This window comes from Impatiens glandulifera, chromosome 3 (assembly GCF_907164915.1).
Source record: "Impatiens glandulifera chromosome 3, dImpGla2.1, whole genome shotgun sequence".
NCBI classification, from domain to species: domain Eukaryota; kingdom Viridiplantae; phylum Streptophyta; class Magnoliopsida; order Ericales; family Balsaminaceae; genus Impatiens; species Impatiens glandulifera.
This window is the reverse complement of record NC_061864.1, coordinates 34,164,537-34,191,382: the sequence shown is the minus strand read 5'-3', so window position 1 is coordinate 34,191,382 and position 26,846 is coordinate 34,164,537. Positions and strand designations below refer to the sequence as shown.

Here is a 26,846-nt window from a genome sequence, read left to right as displayed (position 1 = left end):
CCCAAGAAACACGTTTAATTACTTTGGTTTCACATGGCTCACCAGCGATACCACTTGACTCTCCGGTTTCATAGTTTGACCGGGTCGGTATATAAGTAGACGAGTTTCTGAACTCAGCGACCATGTCGTTGAGTGCAATAACTAAATCTTCTTTAGTAAATTCATCAGATGCGACATCAAATACCTCTTCTTCATGTGCCATGAAGCATGTAATTCTTTCTTCTTCGTTTTCGGTATCGGAGTTAGCCCAATCGCTTCCACCGTCGGATGCAATGAGTGCCTTCTAGATTTCATTTCCTGCACCGGTTTGCTGGTTGTTGTTCCTTTGATAGTTGTTTCCTTGGTTGTCATTTCTTTGGTAATCATTCCTGTGGTAGTTGTTTCCTTGATAGTTGTTTCCCGGTTTTCCGTCGTCTCTCCTCGGTTTCCTGCATTCCGACCTGTAATGACCAAAACCGTCATAGTTAAAACATCTTACATTTGATTTAACGGCATAGTTATAGTTGAAGTTGTTGTTCGATGGTTGATTCTTCTTCATGAATCTCCCAAATTTCTGAGCTAGCATGGCCATCACGTCTTCACTGATCTGGTCAGCGCTTTTGACAGGAGCCATAACGGTTGATACATGGACCGCCGGTTCCACCGATGTCACCAATGCTCTAGTTGCGGTTGAGGTTGATGCTTCATCTTCGATCCGAGATTTTATCTCGAATTCATAAGCTTTTAGATCCTCAAACACGTCGTGCAACTTCATTTGTCTGAGGTTGCTTGATTCCCTCATCACCATGGTTTTGATATCACATGCACTTGGTAAAGATCTCCCGGTTGTCATATCTATTTTCAAGTGTGTGTAGCTCGTTGACTACACTGGTGAACCGGTCACTGAACTCTTTCATATTTTCTCCCGGTTTCATCTTGATGTTCTAATATTTTTGAGTTGCCACTAGAATTTTGTTCTCCTTAGTTCTGTCATTTCCTTCATGGATCTGAATGATCGTTTCCCAGGCTTCTTTTACATTTTGACAATCCGAAATTTTGTTGAACGTGTTGTCATCTATCGCTTTGAAGATATTTCTCATGCAATGGTTGTCCAGGTTGTTTCTTCTTTGATCTTCAGCCGTCCATTCTTCCGTCTCCTTGTTAATCTTTATCGGACCCTCCTTTAGAACTTTGCTCATCTCATCATCCAACGTGATCAGATGAAGATACATCTGTTTCTTCCAACCGCTAAATCCTTCACTATTTAGCATCGGTGGCTTGTCGCTGTGGGTCATGATTCTCATCCCCATCTCCTTTGGTTGTTTGAGTGTTAAGAAACCTCGCTCTAATACCACTTGTTAGGATCGGGATCTTCCTTGGAGGACCGAGGTTCCGGTTTTAAGGGTGAACGCTTACACAACAACACACACAATATTGGTAATAGTCCGGTTAGAGACTAAAATCACTTCTTAATACTACATAAACTGTCACAAACCTCTTGAACCGGGTTCAAGTGCGGAAATGGTTTGTTTCAGCTTGAAGCAACACACACAGTTCGGTTTGGAGGTTATTTAGGAGATATCGGTTTAAGGAGAGAACCAGTTTGATTTAGGAATATATTAGTTATCTCGGTTTAGATGTTTCGGTTAGGTTTGAGTGAGTGAGCTAGAACATGACAATAAAGAACACGAGACAAGATTTTATGGATGTTCGGAGTTTAATCTCCTACGTCACCTCTTCTTCTCAAACAATGAGAATGATATTCACTAAGGAATATTACACAACCACAACCCACATTCCGAATGAGTAACAGCTCGTCGGTTACACCACTCACAATGATGTAATACAATACTTTTACACTTGGTAAAATACACACACAATACACAAATACTTTCAGAATTTCAATCACTATGCGTAAGATCTTATGTTTTCTGTTTCTTCTCTCTTGTATGAGGTTTTTCGTAGAGATCTCACGCGTATCTTTCTTCGGCACCATTGGCTTCTATTTATAGAGAGAATATGACAACGGTCATAATTTTCTCTCTCTATTGGATTGGTCATTTGAGGCCACGTCGATCCGGTTCAGAGGTTGCGTGCACGTTTTGTCATATCGGACACTTGGTAGTCATGCACTTAGGCCGACTTGCATTATTGACACATGGCATGCATGCACCAAGTCAATCGTCTAAATCAGAGGTTGCTTGTAGAGTTGGATAACCAGTTTCATCATTGTTTACGTTGCATGCTTCTGATCCGAATCATATCTTCTTTTGTATTTTCGAGAAATCTTTATATCGTCATGTTACGTCATTTTCTCAGATTAACCACTTTTCATATTTTTCCGTTGAACTTTTATTATCTTTAATACGAGTGAGTCGGCCGGATGAATCAGCTTTTGCTAGCTGATCCGGTTGAGGAGTTCATCCGGTTTCATAGACTTATGACCGAATCATTTAATCATGTACTTCAGCCGGTATTATGCGGCTTGATCTGTACCTGCACAAGAATATTAAGATTGATTAAGTCTTTTGGCCAGTTAAAATTAATCTACTTAATTTTTCTAACAATGTGTAATCGTTTACATAGAAGGCAAAATAGTTCAAGGACATCGAGTCTACTAATCGGCTAGTAAAGTTATATACTTTCATAAGGGAAGGTTCAAAGGGTCACACCAACCTATCCTATGTAGAATTCAACTATTGAACCTTTCACCGGGTTAATTTTCAATTTCCATTAATGTGGGGGATTGTTGGAATTAAACTAATTCCATTAATTAAATGGAAATGATATTTGGACTAATGAAATTCACACCAAATTCAAATATGAATTAAGTGTGAAATTAATCCAAATGAAATTCACATATAATTCAAATGTGAATTAAAGTGAAATTAATCAAAATGAAATTCACATGAAATTCAAATGTGAATTAAAATGAAATTAATCCAAATGAAATTCACATGAAATTCAAAAGTGAATTAAGGTGTAATTTCATCCTAATGAAATTCACATCAAATTCATTGTGAATTAAATTTGTTAATTGTTACAATTAACATAAATGTCTTGAATGAGTCAATTAACAAATTGTGTTAATTGCTATTGTAACTATAAAATATTTATTGTAGGATGTAACTTGCAAAGATGATGAAAAGGCAATCAACGATAACCGTTGGATGAATGGATGATGGATTAGTGACCGTTGGATTAAAGAATTGATTATGAGTTTAATTTTCAACTATAAATATCCCTTCACATTGTATTCCTCTCAACACATGATCTTATCACTTATCACTCTAGAATTCTAAAAGTCTTTCCTTGTTCTTGTGAGTAATTTTTGAGTGTTCTTGTGAGTGTTCTTCGAGTTTCTTGACTCGATCATTTTTGTGCGAAATCCGGTGATTGTGATTCAGGTACTTTTGTCTAGTTCTCTGTTGTAGTGGTTTTTCTGTGCTAAATCATTGCAGGTTCCGTTGTACCCTGGGAAGCAGCCACCGACGAAACTCTCCAACACAAACGGGAGACTGTGAAACTGTTTTAAAGGAACTGTGATTTCATAGGCCTCAGAGCAAACGAGAAGATATTTCTTCATCTCATTACATAATCTATTGTATCTGTTCTATTATCATTTTATTGTATTCATATATTATTTACGTGTAATTTTTACGAGATAAGATTACCAACAACGGGTACCGCCGCATAAATAATAATGGTGGTAATTAACGTCTGAAATATACCAGTTGTGATTGAATTGAACATACATCGAATAATTGTCGCTCTCACCAACAATGTCATCTTTGTAATGATACTAGACATCTTGTTAATACTTGTCGGAGTATGTTTGATCATAACTTTCAACATTCGGCTCCTCCTACAACTATGATGGCCAACCCATCAGTGATCTCAAATCTTGCGTGGTATCCAGACTCGGGTGCTATTGATCATATTACGATTGACATAGAAAATCTCCACACTCACTCGACATATATCAAGGTACTGAACGAATTTCAATTGGTAACAATAATCCTTTATTCATACCTCACATTGGCAATTCTATTATTAATAGTGGAAATCAAACTCTACATCTACAAAATATTTTGCATGTTCCGCAAATTGTCAAGATTTTTGATGAGTGCTGCTAGATTTACCACTGATAATAATGTATTCTTTGAATTTCATCATTCCTACTATTTGGTAAAAGATCTCTCTACGGATATGGAAGTTCTTTGAGGCAGACTTAAATACTAGTTATACTACATTTCTCCATCAACCATCCCTAAACATGCTCTTACGGCCTCTCGAGCTTCAGCGTCAACTTGGCATCATCGTTTTGGACACTCATGTGCTGCCACCACATATTATGTTATCTCTCATTTACAGTTACCCATGTTATGAAACAAGAACTTTAATATTTGTGAAGCATGTCAGATTGGAAAAGATCATAAATTACCTTTTCCAAATTCTGTATAAAAAACACTTACTTCACTTGATTTATTCATTCTGATGTTTTGAGGACCGATTCTCGTTTTCTCTACATATGGTTTTCGTTATATGGTCATTTTTGTTGATGATTATAGTCGATATATACGTGGTTATACCCACTTCAAAAGAAATCGTATGTGTTATCTACATTTATAAAGTTTAAGGCACTTGTTGAAAAAAAGTCAATCAGAGTATAAAATGCTTAAAACTGATTGGGGGTAGAGAATATCGTAATCTTGGGTCATTGACAGAACTTCATGTTATAAAACACCGACTCTCATGCCCATATACGAGCGAAAAAATGGAGTTGTTTAACGAAAATTATGGCATATCGCTAAGATCAGCCTCACCTTAAGGGCACACGCATCAGTACCTCCTCAATATATTGGGATGATGCGTCTCTCACCGCAACATATCTTATCATCCGAGAGTCACATTCTCTAGATCATCGTTCTCCATATGAAATATTATTTCGGTGTGTGTTTGACTATATTTCTCTAAAGACTTTTGGGTGTGCCTGTTACCCTTTCATAAGACCCAACAACCAACATAAGATGGAATTTCGGTCCACTCGATGTACCTTTCTTGGGTATAGCTCGATTCACAAAGGCTATATATGTCTCCACCTACCAACCAATCGTATATACATCTCTCAACATGTTATCTTCAATGAAATGTTTCATTTTTCTACAATATCACCTTCTGCACCTACTCACACAACCCAACAACCATCGCTATCTATCCTCACATATTATGTTCCACTTACAGCCTCAACATTTATTACTCCATAACCAACCATACTTACCACATCTACCCCTCTTAATAATCCAATCAATCCAGTCACTACCTTACCTCAGTATTTTCCTAACTCATTTACTCCCACATTGGTTGAATCCACACATATTCCTAAAATCCTCTTCCTCGTATTTCACTTGTTCGTGCCCCTAAATGCTCCCTTCATCCCATGGTCACTCGAGCCAAAAATTGGATTCATTCCTTAAATATCAACTTTGCCTTTAGTGTTGAACCTACATGTGTTTCATCGGACAATAAAGACCCTTCTTGGAGGGCTTCCATGACATCTGAGTATAATTCTCTACTCTAGAACAACACGTGGACTCTTGTTCCGTGAACTCAGGCCTGCAATATGGTTGGATGTAGATGGGTTTTTAAGCTTAAACGGAAAATTGGTAGGTCAATTGAATGAAACATATCATGACTTGTTGTAAAAGGTTTTCATCAATAATCTAGAATTGATTATGAGGAAACTTTCAGCCCGGTTGTCGAACCAACTATTATTCGAACCATTCTCTCACTCAATGTTACATAATAGTGTCTTACCCACCAACTTGATGTGAGTAATTATTTTCTTCATGGCACATTACTTGAAGAAGTTTATATGGCTCAACCGCATGGATTTATACATCCTGATTTCCCACATCATGTATGCCGTCTTCAAAAGTCTATTTATGCACTAAAACAAGTCTCGTGACTTGGAACTCTATGTTATGTAGGGCTTTATTATCCATTGAATTTATTGAATCTAAATCTGATACATCGCTCTTTCTCTATCACAAAAGGCAATATTTCGACTTATCTACTAGTTTATGTGGATGATATTATATATACGGGAAACTCTTCACCCATCTTATGTCTACAATATCTAAATTGTGTAAATTATTTCCTATTAAAGACATGGGTGATATTCATTATTTTTTGGAGTTGAAGCTACTTGAACTCCTACCAGTTTTTTTCTTAGTCGAGTTAATTATATTTCCACAATCCTCAAGAGAGATAATATGGTGGATGCAAAGTCACTTCACACTCATGTTGCCACTGGGTCTTCTCTTTCCAAACATGATGGTGAACCCTTGAGTGACCCACTTCTCCATCGAAGCATTGTTGGCGCTCTTCAATATCTTACACTTACACATCTTGAGCTCGCCTTTGTAGTTAATCGAGCGTGTCAGTTTAAGCACTCTCCCATCACTACTCATCGGGCAGCTGTAAAACGAATATTACGTTATCTTCGGTATACACCGTATCATAGATTACAAATATGGTCATCGTCACAACTTTCTCTTACAACATATTTTGATGCTAATTGGGTTGGATGTCCAGATAATCGTCGATCCACCACTAGGTACTGTGTATTTTTTGGAGTCAATCTCATTTCTTGGAATTCTAAAAAGCAACATGTTGTCGCTCGTTCTAGTATAGAGTCTGAATATTGTGTCCTTGCTCATGATACTGGTGAACTTTGTTGGCTCTAATCTCTTCTAAGCGAGCTTCACGTCACTCTGAATCGTCCTCCTATCGTATGATGTGACAACATTGGTGTTGCATTTCTCTCTGCAAACCCTGTCTTTCATGCTCATACCAAACACATTGAGATTGATTTTCATTTTGTTCGTGAATGTATTGCTCTTAAGACACTTATCATTCAATATATCTCAACTCATGATCAGATTGCAAATATCTTTACTAAAGGTCTTTCATCCAAATTCTTTGTGTTTTTCGTGACAAGCTCACAGTCTGTGTCACCCCGTCTTGTTTGCGGAAGGATGTTAAACGACAAAACTCATCATCGGTATCAATAACAGAAATTAACCACAAAAGTTAATTTTATCTCAAACAAAGTATCAACCTGCAATTACTTTACTTGGGTATATCAAAGGTCACGTTGATTAATGTAATGTGTATTTATTAATCATTCTATTATATTTATTTAACTATGTATGTAACTCACTATACTCATTAAGAAAAACAACCAAAGTGATTTACGGTTAAAACATATATCATATCTATCATTTATTATTCTCTTTAACCACATTCAAAATAAGTTCATATGTACAAAAAGTAAGTTTTTACAGCTAAAGCAACAACCTTTGCAACAACCTCTTTCCCGTTCTCAACTTGTAGGTTAATCTCTTCTTTTTTAGTAGCCTACTATTTTTAAGTTCATGTATGTTAAAACACAAATTTGAGCTACATCCAATATATAATACCCAAGCATTATGAAAAACGTCCTCAATAACAAACCTACCTGAGAAAGTATCAACATTAACTGCTTTGTTCTACTAATTCATTGACTCCAAGTAAACCTTGCATTTTTTCTTATTGTGGTAATCTTTTATCGCAATGAAAACAAATCTATTACATCCTTCTTCTCTCAAGAACTTTACGTTTTCTCTTGTACTAGAATATGAAGCTTTCACTGGTTTTCCAACCCTTTTGAAAATCTTTTTATGAGGTTTGTTGGAAGATCTTTTATTTCTTTATTGAAGGTTCAACTTGTTTCATCACTAGAATTGTTACCTCGATTTTGTTCATATTGTAGTTAACACGACTTAATAAATAAGAGTGGTATCTAAATGATCAAAAATAATTTCATTCTCATTAATGTTTGATTGATATAATACATTCATAATAGTAATTTTTAATAGTTTGATTGGGAGTTGAGTAATAGGTAAATTTGTAAATATGAAGTATTTTTCTTAAATTTATTTAAATTTTCTAATAATTATGATTAGTAAATTTTCTAAGAAAAAATTACACAATTTAATTTTATATGCTTAACCATTTACAATTTAATATTGTATTCTAATAAATAAAATAAAGTTACATGTTAGGCCAACTAATTTTAGTCTTTTCTTTCAAAACTTTTGATTTGTCTAAGTCCAACTACTTATGCAAAAGATCTTACCCAAATTAAAGGTATGATTTGATCATGTTTTCAATAATCAAATAGGTCTTCTATCTCTGTTCTTGATTCTCTGCTAATCAGACAACAATCATTCCATCATTGTCAAAATATAACCGGTCAATAATATATATATATATATATATATATATATATATATATATATATATAATCTTTTGGAGGAGGTTTCGAACAACAAAATATATATATATATATATATATATATATATATATATATATATATATATATATATATATATATATATATATATATATATATATATATATATACTTTGAATTCGCTTGCCGACTCAAATATTTTAAGTTGTCACCATACCTGGAATCAGGGACGGCCTAGGACTAGACCAATCAATTCTTAATTCTTTAAGGCAGCTTATTTAATAAAAACTTAAAATAATTAGTTAAATTTAATATAAATTTAAACATATTTAACATAGTGATTTAAGATAAAAACTAAGAATTTTTATTTAATTATGAGTTTGAATCTTACTTAAAAACAATATTTTATACTAGACTTAGGACAACAAAAATAATTTCACATTTTTTAACCGAGGGCTGAAACAGTCTAAAACTCAGGACCGGCTGGTGGAATCCGCATTCCTGCCTTCGCAACATCCTATTATTTGTCTTTGTGACTCCAACTAGCACGACAACAATACTATTGCGATAAAGAGAATTGTAACTTACATTTATATTCGGTCTAATTTGAATATCTTTATATTTTTTTATTTCATTTGGATAAATATGACACAATCTAAAATATAATATATACAACCAACAAATCTTTAGACGATGAATATATATAACTTTATCTTATTTTTTCTCTGCCGGTCCTATTTAGTTTTTTTTGGATTAATTTGATTTTTTCTCTTTCCTCCTCCCTCTCCATCACTTTAATCTTTTCAATCACTTCATTCTTCTATTTAAAATATCATTTTATCCTTAAAATTTTTTCTACATTTTAAATTATTAAACTTTATTACTCAGTGACACGCTGCGTAATTTTTAACAACAATGAGACTTAAATGTTCCAAAACTCATTCTACCCAAATAAACTTATCTATATTTTAAAGAGGTTTTTTTTTATCACTTTAGTCAAAATAAACTAAAAAAAACTAATTTAGGATTGGCCTTTTGAAAATTAGTATTTTGTTAGTATCCATTTCCATCACTCATTTTTTTATTTTTTTTCAAAGTTTAAAGTAAAATAATTTTTTCATTTAGTACGGAAAATATAATTAAATTAAATAACTAAAAATTAATTACAAAAATAAATTAGAAAAGTAAAATTTTAATTGTGTTTTGATCATATTATGAATAAATAAATAAAGATTTATTATTTTATTTAAAAAATATTAATTTTTAACAAAATGAAGAAAAAAATGAGTAGTTTTTTTTTTTACCAAATAAGCTAATTTTTTCCCAATTATCTCTCTTTTTTCAATAAAAATTAAAAGATAAGATTATTTTTATAAATAATATTGGTTTTATTAAAAGTGGAAATGTATTGGTTAATCAAATGAGAGAATCATCAATATTTTCTTCAATTTTTCCTCATAACAAAGTAAAAGAGTGTAGGTTTCATCACATATATAGTCAGTCATGTTATACTTTATAAAAAAAATAGTTTTTACTTATAATCAAAAAAAAAAATGGGTTTAAAAAATAATATTATTATATTTAAAATTACAATGAATTTTCTTAATTTATTTTTAAAATTTTCATTTAATTTATGTCAAATTGCATTTATTTTAATTTATTTTTTATTTTAAAAATAAAAATTATCTTAACTGAATCGAAATAATCATACCTTTCTCTTAAAAAAAAAAAAAAAAAAAAAAAAAAAAAAAAAAAAAAAAAAAAAAAAAATAGATCGAAACTAAAAAGTATTCCCATAAAAAGACGTAATAAAAAAAGAAAAAAAAAAGAAAGAGAAAAGACAATCATTGAGTGAAATCATGGGTCATGGGTAAGGAATCCCACGTTATGAATACATTTCCTTAGAGTTGGAGAAGCATTAGTTAATTTTTTTTAATTATAAATTAATTTAAAATCTTTGTTTTATCAAGATAATTTGAAAATATATTTAAGTTTTTGGTTGGAGATACAACATATATAGATAGCGTTTAGTACGTGGTATAAATTATATATGGTATAAATTATATAAATGTATAATTTGTAACTGTTGTATAAATTATAAAAAATAGTATAAATTATATATGGTTTAAAATTTTGTATTTAGTATAAAAATATAATATAAGTTGTATAAATATTAATTTAAAATTATTATTATTATTATTTATTATATTTACTTATATTTTAAATAATATTGTTTATTATTATAAATTAGTATATTATTTAATAATTAATATAATTTTAATTAAAATATAAAAAAATAATTATAATATAAACGGTAAATTATGTTTATTTATTTTAAATATTATTAATAATTTTAATAAAATAAACTAAAATAAAAAATATTATTTATAATATAAGTAAATATAGAAAATAATTAATAAAATTATGATTATAAAAATAAATAAATATTTTTTAATTAAAATATTAAACTATTTAAAATATATATATATATATATATATATATTAAAAATGATTATATATAATAATAATATTAAAACTAAATAAAATATATTTAATATATAATATGTTATATATAATATTAATAAAGAATATAATGAGAAATTAAAAATTAAGTGATATAAGAATAGTGTTGTACTTAAGGGAACTAGTTACTATTTTATAAAATAATATGAGGTTTAAATTATATAGGGGTATAAATTTATTCAATAATAAAATCCTAAAAAACAATATATAAAAATACTATTGATATAGTTTATATTATACCAATAGTATTATACTTTTTTTACCACTTTACCAACCATTGCCATATAGTATAATAATATCTAAAGTAAATTTAAGTTTTACCAACCATTGCAATCCGGATCTTCTGCTACCGATTCTCGTATTCCCCTGTTGCGGACCAATCAAATTGCAGTATTATTATTATATTAATAAATAAATATGGGTAGGAGAGGGGGGAGGGAGAATCCGGAATCCGAGTTTCATTCCGGGTTCACCCCAAACGCCGTTAACGGAAGGGCCTGTTAACGTACGGAAACAATATAATATTCATATGATCCGGATAAGATCTTTTCGCTCTAGGCCCTATGTCAGAGGAAAGGGTGAGAAGCGAAGGGAGCGAAGATTTCCCCGCCCAGGAGCCCTGACCCTCATGTAAACCCCCCAACCCACCCATGAGAAGACCGCTTGCCTGTCATGGAAATACACTTACCCTTGTATGTAAAGACCAAAATTAACATGAATTTTATATTTCGGTTTATTAAATATTAATTCAATTTATTAAAAATGACATGCAGCGAACAAATCTTTGCTTCAATTAATTCACTCTTATTCTTTATTTTTTTATTTAATTTTTTTTATGAGGAGACGATTGAAAGCGAAGAAATCTTCGCTTCAAATAATTTTAACCTGACCTGCATGTAAACCCCCCAACCCACCCATGAGAAGATCGCTTGCCTGTCATGGAAATACACTTACCCTTGTATGTAAAGACCAAAATTAACATGAATTTTATATTTCCATTTATTAAATATTAATTCAAATAATTAAAGATGACATGCAGCGAACAAATATTCGCTCAAATTACTTCATTCTTTTTTTTAATATTTTTATTAAATAATTTTTACGAGGAGACGATTGAAAGTGAAGACTTAGTCGCTTCAATTAATTAATTTTCATAGAGAATACCACTTCGCCCAGATTCAATGGAATGAATAGACGTTTTGTGAGAGAATATTTGTTCGCCTAGACCATGTTCCATGTAAAATGGAATGAATAATCGCTTTTCGAGAGAACACTTATTCGCCCCTGGTCTAGGTGTCATGTGAAATGGAATGAATAGTCGCTTTTCGAGAGAAGACTTGTTCGCCCAGGTTCCATGAATATATATACACCATAATATGATTGTTTTATAATCATTTCCGTCCAATTCATCTCTCTCTCTTCAAGCCTGCCTCCTTTCACGGCGATTCGCATTCGGCTCCCCGTCCACCAGACTAGAAGCAATATCTTCACGTCTCCACAATGGTATGTACTCTTGAATAGTAAACTTTTCATATTTAAGATTATGAAACCACTAAAACCTAGATTATGTTATGGGATGTCGTTGTCTCGTTAATCTTTAGGAAACCCTACTCTCAAAATGTCATGTTGAATGAAAATCCATCTTATTTAGGAAAACTTACATTGTGTTAGGGTTTAGGATATTATTTCCACGAAACCCTAGTAAATACTAACAAAGACTTTTTTTTCATGCATGTGCAGGCAACCGCAAATGCATCCGTCCAAAACTTTGGCAAAGACTGGATTTTATGCCCAAATCAATTAACAAGTGAAGATATAGTACTATTCTTGACATATATCCCTTTTTTTCCATATTGTTTAAGTTTTCATCATGTTTATCTGAAATATTTATGATTGTTCTTAAACAGCACTTGATGCAATAATATGCTAACACATGTGGTGTCACGGTGACAATGAGGTGGCGAGACGATGTGACCCACGTCATAGCATCCACCGATGCTAATGGTGGATGTGGTCGCACTATCAAAGTATTGAAGGAAATATTGAACGGGAGTTGGGTCCTTACCATTGTTTGTGAGACTCTATTATTCTTAACTCTTAACTGTTAATGCAATATTCATTTTCACATATATGAAACTAAAAATACCAATTGCTTTTGTACAGGGATAAAATCATCAATCAGATCTAAATGTTACGTCGACGAGGAACCGTACGAGGTGCAGCGAGATAATCATGGGACTATGGGCGGTCCAAGAGTTGGCAGAATGCGGTATTTGAACAATGTAAGTTTTGTCTGATTCCTATTCCTCCTCCATATGATATTCAATTCTCCATGATAACTAAAAATGTTTTGTATTTTCTTTCAGCTGTCGAAACTGTTCGACAGTTACACCTTTATATTTGCAGGGGAATTCATCCCGCTTACAAACAGGATCTGATGGGGTTTGTAATTGCTGGAGGAGGTATGACTAAAAAATGGAGAATCCATTTGTTGATCCCGAGGAAGACAAAACTATAGTTGTATACGACAAGTCTCGGCACGATGTTAATGAACTTGTTTGGGTATTTAAGGCAGTGAATCCTTTGACGACATATTTGGATGTATTTGGTGTTCCTCACACAAGCTTGCTTGAATCCATTGCTGCTTGTGATTTGCAGCCTTTGTTGTAATAGACATGTGTTGGTTTTGTTACTGAATATTTGAATATTTTGCATTATTGAATTTGTTAATGTTATTTTTGATTTCAGATTTCTCTTTTTTGTTCTTAGAATTGTATTTTTTTTAAACAACAACATTATATTAAACGAAATCTTGAAACATGAAATAATGTATAACTTAAAGTATAAATTTGTATTCATTTATTAATCCATAACAATCTATGTAATAAGTACGCCCCTAATGTGATAAATTCATATATGTTTTAAAACAATTGTCAAAATAATATTGTGAAGCAATCTTCGCTTTGTGATGAAGCGCTTGATTGATTAATATTAATTCATAGTAATGTTATTCATTTAATTATTAAAATGAAATATTTTTTCATTAAGTCACCTCACCGCCACCTAACACCACCTTTTCATTAAATGCTGCCATGCAGCCATGCTGCTAGATTTGTACTATTTTCTCTCTCACCTGGCTGAGAAGCAGTCGACCATTTCTTCGCCGGAGTGATACTCCATTGTTTACCATCGACCTTTCCTTCACCGGAGAGTTCATTATAATATCAATCAATCTTCCTAAATTAAAATGGTACGTTTTTGAATGTCATCTTCCTTCTCTACTTTTCTTCACAACGTTTTTTATGTTTTTTGAATACTCGACATGAAATGTTCTGTTCTTGTTGATTATCAGGAAGGAATACACATGAACGAGAATGATATGAACGAGAATGATATTAATGATTTTTAAGGTATATTGTTTAACTTCTCAAATTTTTTTCGTTCATATTTAAACGAACATCTCTTCACTTATAGGATTTTTGATAATAGCTTGTAAAGCGAAACTCTCTTCGCTTAATGTATAAATGTGAATAATAGTGAAGTGAAGCGCTCTTCGCTTATATTTCCTTCATTTTACAATCATCTACAAGTTTTGGTGAGATGAAGATTTATTTTCTACGTGTTCTAAAATTTAACAGCGAATCTGCTAGTTGTCGTCGTCAATTGAATTTCGATAAAAACGGCCAACCTTTGAAGGACATCGAAGCCAACTTAATTCCACATTTAGGTAGGGAATTTGAGAGTGAAGAAGAAGGCTACGTATTCTATTTAGCATACGCTAAACTAATAGGATTTGGTGTAAGGCGCAGTTCAAAACATGTTGACAACGATGGTAAAATACTGGATAGAGTTTTTTGTTGTAGTGCACAGGGTGAACGGGTAAAAGACAAACGTGATGTCTATGTGAGACGTAGACGTTCTTTGACGAGGTTCGGTTGTGAAGCGAAATTGAGGATAAAGAGGGCAGAGAATGGAAAGTTCCAAGTGGTAAATTTTATTAGTGAGCATTGCCATCCTCTTGCAAGTCCAAAGAAAACTCACCTGTATAGATGCCATAGGAATATTTCTGTAGTTGCAGGCTTACATATCGAGATTGCCACTAACGTGGGAATTCCTCCTAAGGCATCACCTGCTCTAATGTCTAAACAAATCGGTGGAAGGGAGAATCTTGGTTTTCTTCCTCAGGATTACAAAAATTACTTGCGCACGAAAAGAACCAGAGACTGTAATTTTGGGGATACAGGGGTGTATTAGAGTATTTGCAGAAAAAACAATCAAATGATCTAGGTTTTTATAATGTTTTTCAACTTGATGCGGACGATTTGATAACGAATATTTTTTGGTGTGATTCCAACATGCGGTCTGATTATTGATACTTCGGAGACGTTGTCAATTTTGACACGACCTACAAGAAGAATAAGGAAGGTCGTCCAGTTGCGCTTTTTGTAGGTGTGAATCATCACAAACAATCAATTATTTTTGGTTCAGCTCTATTATACGATGAAACTGTGAATGGTTGTTTGATACTTTCACCAAAGCTATGCGTGGGAAAAAACCAAAAACCATTCTTACAGATCAAGACGCGGCCATGGCTAAGGCCTTGGCATCTACATGGCCCGAAACAAATCATCGTCTATGTATTTGGCACATATTTCAAAATGCAGCCATACATCTAAGCTCCGTGTTCCATAATTTTAGAGAATTTTCAAAGGATTTTTCTTCATGTATATATGATTTTGAAGAAGAGATAGAGTTTGTTGAAGCTTGGAATCAAATGTTGACAAACTACGGGCTTGAAAACAATGACTGGTTGAAACGTATGTTTTGCATTAGGCGAAAGTGGGCATTAGTCTATGGACGACAAATGTTTTGTGCTGATATGACGACAACACAGAGAAGTGAGAGTATGAACAGTGTGTTGAAAAGGTACTTCTCCTACAAACACAAGTTTTTAGAAATTTTCAAACACTTTGAAAGACTAATCGATGAAAGAAGATATGATGTGTTGAAGGCTGATTTCAAATCAATTACCATCCAACCAAGTCTGAACTATCCAGTTTTGATCTTAAAGGATGCCTGCAAAGTTTACACACCCGAGGTATTTAAGTGTTTTGAACAGCAATGGTTTATGTCGCATGATTGTGGTGTAGAAATGTTAGAGGATGTCGACACACACAGAAAATATAAGGTAACCCCCCACACTAGGAGATGCTCTCATACAGTTACAGTTCATAAGAATGATGATAAGAATATTGAGTGTAGCTGCTATAAATTTGAATTTGGCGGGATTTTGTGTGCTCACATCCTAAAGATTTTCACTACGATTGACGTGTTGAAGATTCCTCCTGCATTGATATTGAAGAGGTGGACAAGAACAGCAAAAGATGGATTATTTGGAACTGATCCAATCGTGGACAATAGTAATGTTGATCCGAGTGAGCTTCATAATGTAAGATACAGAGATTTGTGTGGCTTGTCCATGCATTTATTTACAAAGGCAGCCGAAAGAGATGACACGTATAGGCATGTGAAAGAAATTATGTTTAGCCAGTGTAAGTTTGTGGATAAAAAATTACAAGAGAGTATAAATATGCAAAATCCACCAACCGGTGTATCATGTTCTGCCGAGGGTGCCCATGTTCAAGTGAAAGGAATCAAAACTAAGAAGACAACAAAGTCTAGTAAGAGAAGAAAAGGTGGACTAGAGAAGAACTCAAGAAAAATAAAATCAACAAGAATAACAAGCGAATCACATAATCCGGTATGAATTTGCTGACTTAACTTCTATACTAATAATTGGTTTATTACTCTTCATTTATTAACATACTTTTAAATTGATATACCGTTCCAGCCATCAAATGCAATGCCAACGACAACTCCTCAGTTCTCAACTCCTCAACAATGGGACGAAAGTTTCAGCATGGAAGCCGATACTCCGTTCACTGTTCTTTTGTCATCTCAACTATCGAATTCCAGTTTCATGTGAAATCTGATATGTATTTGTATGTATGTATATTTGATTTGAAACCATGAACAAGGTAGAATGTATGCATGCGCTGTTTTATGTAATACCAAATGAATGACAACACTAATTTCCTTCTAAAAATAAAAACATGTAAATGAAGCGAATAATTATTCGCCCCCAGCTGACTCCTATTAATTATCATTTTAATTCAAAATTTAAAACCTTAAAACCATAAAATTTAATCGAATAATTATTCGCTACAAGAAAAACAAGTATTTGAGGCGAATATTTATTCTCTTCATGTTTCTTTCAATAAATTGATATTTTTGTATCATTTGATATTTACATGTTAGAGTAAGTGTAATTACATGTCAAGTAACCCGGCTTCTCATGGGTGGGTTGGGGGTTTTACATGAACGACAAGTTTAAAATAACATCAAGCGAAGAAATCTTCGCTCTAATTCGATTACTCTAAATTCAAAGTTTTCATATAATATTGTAAAACTAAAAACAAGTAATTGAAGCGAAGATTTATTCGCTCCAAATCGACTCCTCACATAATTTTTTTTTGAACATTTATAAAATAAAAAAATGATTTGAAGCGAATATTTAGGCGCTTCATGTTTCTTTCAATTAATTTATTTATTTAATACATAAATAAACAAGTATTTGAAAATCAAATTTCATTAAAAACAATCTGTATATATACATCTTCATTATTGTTAAAATGTCAAATAAAATTATTTGAAAATTTAAATTACACAACATCTTCATTATTGTACAAATGTCAATTAAAATTATATGAAACGTTTAATTACACAATCTGTATGCATCTTCATTATTGTACAAATGTGAACTAAAATTATTTGAAAATTTAATTACACAATCTGTATACATTTCCAAATTCATTGACTAATCCATTTACTGCAGGATTTGTAGACCTTGTTCCTGGCTGTGTTGAGCTCAGAGCCAATGACACGCCAACAATTTACCATCCTCAAGGTCTTTATTTGTGCCCGCACATTTTTTTAACGCCGAAGCCACTTTTCCAACCCTTCACCTCACCTTCATACGTCTCCATGTGTCTCATGCAAAAAATGCCGCAGTCAGTGTAATTCTTGGAATCCTGCCATGACAATTTCAAACATGTCTTTTCCAAACTTCCATACTTTTCAGCAAGAAGGGGGTCTACGCCGTTCATAAACCGTTGAATGTAGTCATCCTGATACATAATTACAAACAACATGATGTAATGTAATTTAGTGCTAACAGTAATTCAATCACTTAACTAGTTCAAAATAAAATTTTAGTGTCATACCAAGATTGTGACTTTCTTATATCTTCTCTCGAAGGGCGATTGCATAGGTGACTCCCTGTTGTCAAGTACTTGAATTTGCTTTTGTATGAAGTTATAGCAAACCAAGTAGAAATGGGAGTCATCAATGATTGGGAAAAACATCTGTGAATAGAATTAAAACAAATAAGATTTCATATAGGTGTACATGCTATTATAAGATATCACAGCGAGAGATGTACTTACGAGGTCCACATCCAAGAGGTCCCTTTTCGAAACCTTGAAAGCCCGACCTTCACGATAGAACCTCTCATCGAATTCTTTTTGGCAAGTTATCCCACTTGCACGAAAAATCTGTTTACAACATAGTCTTCAGTGTCACACGAATAACATAATTGATAAAAAAATAATGCTAGTACAACTTATGGTGACCGCGGTTGTGAAGAAAATCTTATTGCAACGACGTTTTACATTTCACTTACAAAAGTCGTTCAACATGTACGACCAAACGTCAATAATCATACTGTCTACCCAGGTTTGATCAGCCATTGTAAGCATGTCCCCGCGCGTCACGTGTAGACTTAGTCTCTCCCCCAAAAATAACATTTCACTACATAAAACCAGAAAAACATGTTTCAGAATGGGGTACAAAGTATATTTTTTAGGAATAAGTAAGAATGTCCAGGAAACATTACCTTTTATCAAGTCCTTTATTAAATATGAAACCCACAAAAATCTTCTAAATGTTTGTCATTTCTTTGACATCCCTAAACATTTTACTATAATATGGGGTTTTCAATACTAGAGGCAATTCTAATGCTTTAAGCAATTCATTCAATGGCATTTGTGGACGAAAAGAGGCAGTTTAAAGTGGCGGTAGTAGACTAGATATGCATTCTTCTTCAATTTTTACTATCGCCAAAGAAGGGGAGTTATTGTGGGTTTCGGTGTTGATGACCTCGGTTAACCAATCCGTTTTCAAATTTCGGGGGACTTTTCTGCAGACATTTAATGCCTTTGATGGTCCCGCTTCTTCTGTTTGTTGAATAATTTGGGTAGGAGGCAAGGCTTGGGTTGTTGGAGTGCTGATGTTTGTTTTGGTTTCTGTTTTGGGAGGAATGGTGTTGGCTTTGGCTTGGGCGGTTGGAGTGGTTGTGGTTTTGGTGTTGGTTTCTGTTTTGGGAGGAATGAGGTTGGCTTTGGCTTGTGCCATTGGATTGATTGTGGTTTTGGTGTTGGTTTCTGTTTTGAGAGGAATGGGGTTGGTTTTGGCTTGTGCCAGTGGAGTGGTTGTGGTTTTGGTGTTGGTTTCTATTTTGGGAGGAAAGGGGTTGGCTTTGGCTTGTGCCATTGAAGTGGTTGTGGTTTTGGTGTTGGTTTCTGTTTTGGGAGGAATGGTGTTCTTGTTGGATTGGGCTGTTGGAGTGGTTGTGGTTTTGGTGTTGGTTTCTGTTTTGGGAGGAATGGTGTTCTTATTGGATTGGGCGGTTGGAGTGAGGGTGGTTTGTGTGTTGTCTTGGGTTTTTGGAGGAAGGGTGTTGGCTTTGGCTTTGGTGTTGGTTTCGGTGTTGGTTTCGGTGTTGGTTTCGGTGTTGGGGGTTAGGGTGTTCTTGTTGGCTTGGGCTGTTGGAGTGGTGTTGTCTTTGGTGTTGGTTTCGGTGGTGGGGATTAGGGTGTTCTTGTTGGCTTGGGCTGTTGGAATGGTGTTGGCTTTGGTGTTGGTTTCGGTGGTGAGGGTTAGGATGTTCTTGTTGGCTTGGGCTGTTGGAGTGGTGTTAGCTTTGGTGTTGGTTTCAGTGGTGGGGGTTAGGGTGTTCTTGTTGGCTTGGGCTGTTGGAGTGGTGTTGGCTTTGGTGTTGGTTTCGGTGGTGGGGGTTAGGGTGTTCTTGTTGGCTTGGGGTGTTGGAGTGGTGTTGGTTTCGGTGGTGGGGGTTAGGGTGTTTTTGTTGGCTTGGGCTGTTGGAGTGGTGTTGGCTTTGGTGTTGGTTTCGGTGGTAGGAGTTAGGGTATTCTTGTTGGCTTGGGCTGTTGGAGTGGTATTGACTTTGGTGTTGGCATGGGTGTTGGGAGGAAGGGTGTTGGCTTTGGCTTGGGTGGTGGTTTCGGTGTTGGGGGTAATGCCTTTTCCTCTTGGTTGTTGATGCTTTGTCTTGTCCAAGCTCCTTTGTAAGCCTTCCCTCAGGATTGAATGAGAGTTTAGTACAGTGGCAAATGGCTCAAATGCAGATTGTACAAGTTCCATTGCGTTAATCTGGTGCATCTCATTTAGATATTTAGCCCCTTGTACCAATTCGTCTGCAGCGGCCGCAACCTTCCTCAAACATGATGCAAGATTTTGTGGAATTGGTGACTGCTCAGTAAGATTGTCATCCCCAGCTTGTGGTAGTGGTGGCTCCACATTTTGTTGAATCGGTGGTTTCTCATTCGGAATGGCTATGCGAGCAACTACCCTACCATGTCTAAACCCCCCTTGGGCAGCCTCATAATCAACCCTATCGTACATCTTCTTCTCGTCCCAGCATCCCAAAATAGGAAAATTCATTGAGATCTGACTGTTTACCTTGAACTCAACCACACGGTCCAAGTAGCACAACTGATACATTAGCATAAACAAATATATATTATGTTAAAAAAAAGGAAATATTATGAAGCTACAACCTACAGCAAATAGATTTCTACACTCACCAAAAGAAATGTTAATGGTCCATGGAAATATGATGTCTTTTTTCTTTCCACTTATAAACACTGTCAACTAGTCCGTCTAAAGTAAACTTGCACCAGTTGTAGTCTTTGATTTAAGATACATCATGTAGGGATTTCAGTACTTTGAATCAGTATATAAAAAAGGAGTGCCTCAAATCAGTTAAAATGATAGTGAAGTTCCAAATGAAATTACAGAATTACTACTAGGTTGTTTGGGTATACCTGCACTGTAGATTTTGGGATGTCCACAAAAAACTAGATACAACAAACACCACGAAGTCCATCTTAAAGTTACTGTCTCCGGCTGTATTCTGTAGAATTTTGTCTGGCATTTGGTAGGTAGAAGGACCTCCACTATTCTCGAATCCCCATCTCCTTCTCCACGCCGTGAGATGGTCCTTGTACTCCTTGTCGTCCGTACGAATTCCTAAACACTCTGCCACTTCTAATTCCCCTCTAGGGATGTTCAATACACATTGAACATCCTCTTCATCAATCTGCATCTTCTCTCCACTGTGTAGGAAGATGCTCCTCCTTCTGGGATTGAAGAGACTCACAATGCACCGTGAGAATTCAAGTGGGCATTTTGATATGCCCAGTGAAAGAAGGGAACCAAATCCTATGTCCCTCACAGCATCCTTCTGTTCTTCGGATAACATGTTAATTAGGTAATGAAGGCGCGATGGTGATGTTCTGCTCTTAAAATCAACATCAGGGTCACGAGTCTTTCTTCTTTTCTTCTTAACCTGGTTCTCATTAAGTGCTTCATTAGCAGCGTTGGCCAGAATATCCAGTGGTGTCGTGGGAGTGCCTGACGCCTCGGGTTTTCTTTTCCTTTGTTGAACCCTACATTAACATGGTGCACACGTTTATTCCAAAAATTCGATAAACTACATAATCCAAAAAGAAGCAAATATGTACATTTTCTAACATTAGCGTAATTACCTCAGTGTGTTAACTTCCGTCGTCGATTCAGTATATGGAACTATTTGCTTATCAGAATCCTGATTCTGAAATGATAGAGTCACATTTAGATTCAAACGAACTCAAATAAGCAAACGAAAAAGACCCACGCATGCAACCGTAAACACTTCTTACCATTTTCGCAGCAGCAGAAGATACTATCCGAAAGAGAAATGGATTCGTAGTCGAACGAGCGGAGACGACAGCGCTAGGTCAAATAGCAGAGTAACCTAGGGGTATGACGGCCGGAGTCGGGTTTGAGATATTCTTTTTTCTAAAATCCTCTATTAGTGTGAATGTATTTTCATGAGGCCGTATCGGTTTTTACAAACATGAATAAGGAGTTTTTCATGAACTTCATATGAGTCGAAGCATTATTCGCTCATGAAATGTAACATATAATTCTGCATTTTGAAAATAAAAGATACTAGAATAGGCGAAGATTTATTCGTGTTGAATTCCGGATTGTGCGAATATATCTTCGCTCAGGAAATCTTTTATATGATTCATCGTTATGAAAAAAAAGACATTCGAAAAGGTGAATAACTCGCTTCTAAATGCGGAAGAAGCGAAGAAATCTTTGATCATCAAATCTAACATATATAATACAATCTGAAAGATTGACATTTGATTGGATGGTAACAGTTGAAATGACTTGCCGTATACGGGTTTCACACAGCCTGAGACTATGTGAGAGGTGAATTGACATGACAAAAAGGTTTTGGCGCTTCATTTTATTTATTTTATTTAATATAATTTAAATGTTAATTATATTTAATGTATTTTTCTTTATATATAAATAATAATATATTTAATTTAATTTTCCACTTATGTAATAAATATAATTTTATTTATATATGAATAATTTAATATTTAATATAATGTTAATTAAAATATTGAATTATTTGATTTATGATTAGAAGATTGAGCGTGTATTTGGAGAAATTTTGGGTTTTTATACAAAAACACACAAAGATCAACAACACCTAATTGTATTGTTTTTACTTTTTCATTAACAATATATAAATTATGAATGATGTTTCCTGTCAAAAAGACTGTAGACTGGTTCGATTTGATATTTGATGATTACTTTAAGATAATGCATATCACCGTAAAAAAAAACATTTCATTAATAAATTAAAAATATGAATGAAGTTTCAATTAAAAAAATAAAAAATAATTTTCAAGTGATTTGAGCGAAGATTTATTCGCTGCATGTCATTTCCAATAAATTTCATTAATAAATGGAAAAATAACTTTCATGCTAATTTTGGTCTTTACATGCATGCGTCAGTGTACTTACATCATAGGTAAACGGTGTTCTCATGGAAGGGTAGGGTGTTTTACATGAACGTCAGGTTAGAAATATTTGAAGCGAAGATTTATTCGCTTTAAACATGCTCCTCGTAAATTCTAATTTTCATTAAAAAATTAATAAATAAATTTCAAGTAATTTGAGCGAAGATTTATTCGCTGAATGTCATTTTTAATAAATTGAATTAATATTTAATAAATGTAAATATAAAATTCATGTTAATTTTGGCATTTACATACAAGGGTAAGTGTATTTCATGACAGACAAACGGTCTTCTCATGGTTGTGTTGGGGGGTTTACATGTAGGACAAGTGAAAAAGGAATGAAGCGAAGATTTCTTTGCTCCTGAACGACTCCTCGTAAATAAAAATGTAAGAAAAAATTAAAACATAAACATGAAGTAATTTTAGCGAAGATTTCTTCGCTGCATGTCATTTCCAATTAATTTATTTAGCATTTAATAAACGGAAATATAAAATTCATGTTAATTTTGGTAATTTGTGGGTTATTAAAATGTTTTGACGCTTCAATTGAATTTTTTTAATTAAATATATTTTAAATCTTATTTATATTCAATATAATTTTCTTCATATAGAAATAATATTATATTTAATATAATTTTATACTTATTTATTAAATAATTTTATTTATATAGAAATAATTTATTATTTAATATAATGTTAATTAAAATATTGAATTATTTGTTTTATTTGATAAAATTATTTCTATATAGGGTTTTATACAAAACACAGAAATGCTATTGTTATTACTTTTTTAATAATGAAATATAATTTATGAATGATGTGACCAAAGGACTGCAAACTGTTCCGGTTTGATATTTGATCACGGGAAAATTACTTTTTCTGAATCCATAGATATAATTTTTTTAAGAAAACATATTTTATGTTTGCTATAAATGTAGGGATTACATAAACAATCTTGTTCGACATGAAATTCGTGAGCATGAGCATTGTTGTTGAGAGTGTGTGTTTTTTTAAGATATTTTGTTTGGATCTATCCTTTGGAGATTCTATGTGGTGGAAAATTTCTTCAATGAAGATCAACTGGTGGAAAACATCTTCAGTTACTACAAATTCTTCATACTTCAAGTAGAAACTACTGATCAAATGAAGATCATACGTGTCCACTGCTGGTGGGAAGAGCCAGCTGTGGGAGATTCCCTGGGATGGAAAACATCTCAAGAGATAACTCAACAGGTGTATGACCACAGTTATGCGTGAGAGATCCGTTGTGGTCGCTTCAATGGAAATGCATTGAAGCTGGAGATGCAGATGAATATTGTTATAATGTACAAATGTTTATGAAACGTTGTAATGAAATTTTGTTCATCAAATTATAAAAAATATTTGTTATATATATATTTTCATTCAGATTTCATTAAACATTTATAAAATAACGAATTTATTATAAATAATAAAGTATTATAATATGTACTTCTGGCTAAGTATACGTTTCCATAATTGAAATCATTGTCATAATTGTAATCTGAAGTGACATGTAATGTAAAATGTTTTGGCGCTTCTTCAATCATTTAACCATGGATGGGATTTAATATATAAGCGAATCCATATTCGTTCAATGTTGTCGTTTTCAAATCTCAGTATCAAGAGAATTGTATTTCGTTTCCTAACACTGGTTGGTTTAATAAAGAAACTAACAAGCGAATGAATCTTCGTTCATAAAATCATTAGAGTTTTACATGAACGTGTCACAAATACAATATTATTTAAACAAAATTATCAGGCGAATTAATCTTCGTTTTCAAGCACCTGGTTAAAAGTAATACACTAACAAACAAACGAAGATATGTCCGTTCGATTTACTGATTAGATACGGTGTTATGAAGAGAAAAACGCTTCGATATATCATTATAAGGGGTTTACATGAACACATTAGTTGTTTTACATTATAGTTTGAATTGAAAATGACATCCAAATTGCAATCAAACATAACGACAATGATTCGATTTATATAACTCCAGAATACAATTACTACATAATGTAAAATATAAATTCAGAATATAATCAAACATAACTTCAGAATATAATTACTACACAAAAACATTTCATAATCCGTTTACATAATTACTACACAGATTAAGCAACCACATAGCGGTTCAAAAATACAAATTAAGCTCTAGTCTGATTCATCAGAGGATGACTCGTCAATCGGTCTTGTCATCGACACGATCTCTAGTTCGATGACGGGTGGAATGTATAGCTGAATTGCTTCGTTCACAGCATTGATCCATCGATTGGGGAATGAAACCGTAAAAGAATTATCTATTATTGATGCGTACTCTAGGTAAAGATGATGAGGAATATGCATCAAGTCCTCCGGAGGATTCAGTCCAATCGAAGGTAGGGGATTCCGTAGGCCAAATTCTCTATATATGACAGTTGTGCAGTAGGAGGTAGTTCCCTCCAGGCCCAACACAATGATGAATGGAGAACCCCTCATCTCGTACATCATTTGACTGAAGAGATACCACGGAACAATGAACCGAATTGGGTGAATATCAGAAATAGAATTCTCAAGCACGATTCCAGGGACCCTTTGCAATTGCAGATTTGCAAAGGAAGGGTAGGGAATTGAAGGACGGAGCAACCAATGCAATTTTTCTAACAACCAGAGGTAAAGAACCAAAGGTGATCCACGGCGGGAATAGTTATTTGCCTTTGGGACAAATTCGTTAAGACCAAGTAATGTCTCAGTAAGTACAAGGCTAGCCATGTTTGAGGCGTTTCCCATTAGTGCATGAACTACCTCTAGGAGCCTATCCGAAGGCCGTCGTCCTGCAGCCGGACACAAAAAAAATGAGCAAGAACCATAAGCATGATTAGTTTGCTTTGTGTGTGGCTGATGGTCCTCTCAGCTCCCTAGACACGCCAAATGTACTCGTCTATGTTTGCCATATTGAGAAATCCATGTTGGAGGGTAAACAAAAAATGTCAAACAGTGTACCTCCATAGAAGCTTTGGCAAATTTCGAATGCACTATGAGGATCTTGATTGACAGACAAAATCATAAGTGCAAGACTACCACACCTAAGGATTGAAGCGAAGTCCTCTATCGTCGGGCATATGTGCATTTCCCCAATAACAAAAGAACGAGAGTCCGTATTCCATCTGCTTTGCATGTGGGCCATCATTCCGTCGTGAACGTTTATTCATAAAAGAGGTGGAATCTCATTTACATGATAGACACTAAAAGGGATAGGGTCATCGTTGATCAGACTTAAGTATCGCTCTAGTTGTTGCTGCGATAAAACCAGCATGTCTGGGTCCATCTCTACCTCCATCTTATGAGTATTACACTAAATGAATAAAGAAAACGAATCTAGTGTAAACACCAGTAGAGAGAGATTTGGGAAGGACAGAGTCAAAACAGAAAGAGAGGTGAGAGTGAGAGTGGAGTGTGAGAGTGAGAGTGAGGGTGTGAGAGTGATGATGTTTATCAGCAGTAGTTGAAGTAATAAATGATTTTCATTCATGAATTCACATTCTTACATAACTCCGGTAGGGGCATTACATGTTGTGAAGATATATTCGTTTAGGAATTTGAAAACATATAGTTAAGAAGATATCTTCGTTTCTGATTTTAAAAATATGGCTTGTACAAAAAAAACCATAATAAGATATCTTCGTTTAGGAATTTGAAAATATATAGTTTAGAAGATGTCTTCGTTTATGAATTTGAAAACATAAAGTTACGAAGATATCTTCGTTTATGAATTTCAAAATATGGCTTGTACCAAAAAAATCATAAGAAGATATCTTCGGTT

The 26,846-nt window shown here is 33.8% G+C and overlaps 1 protein-coding gene across 2 annotated transcripts in view; it reads right to left on the bottom strand.

Annotated features, from left to right (window-relative positions):
- Positions 1–26,846, bottom strand: part of LOC124929350 (4-alpha-glucanotransferase, chloroplastic/amyloplastic) — a 36,015-nt gene that overhangs the window by 7,412 nt on the left and 1,757 nt on the right. The window lies entirely within an intron of this gene.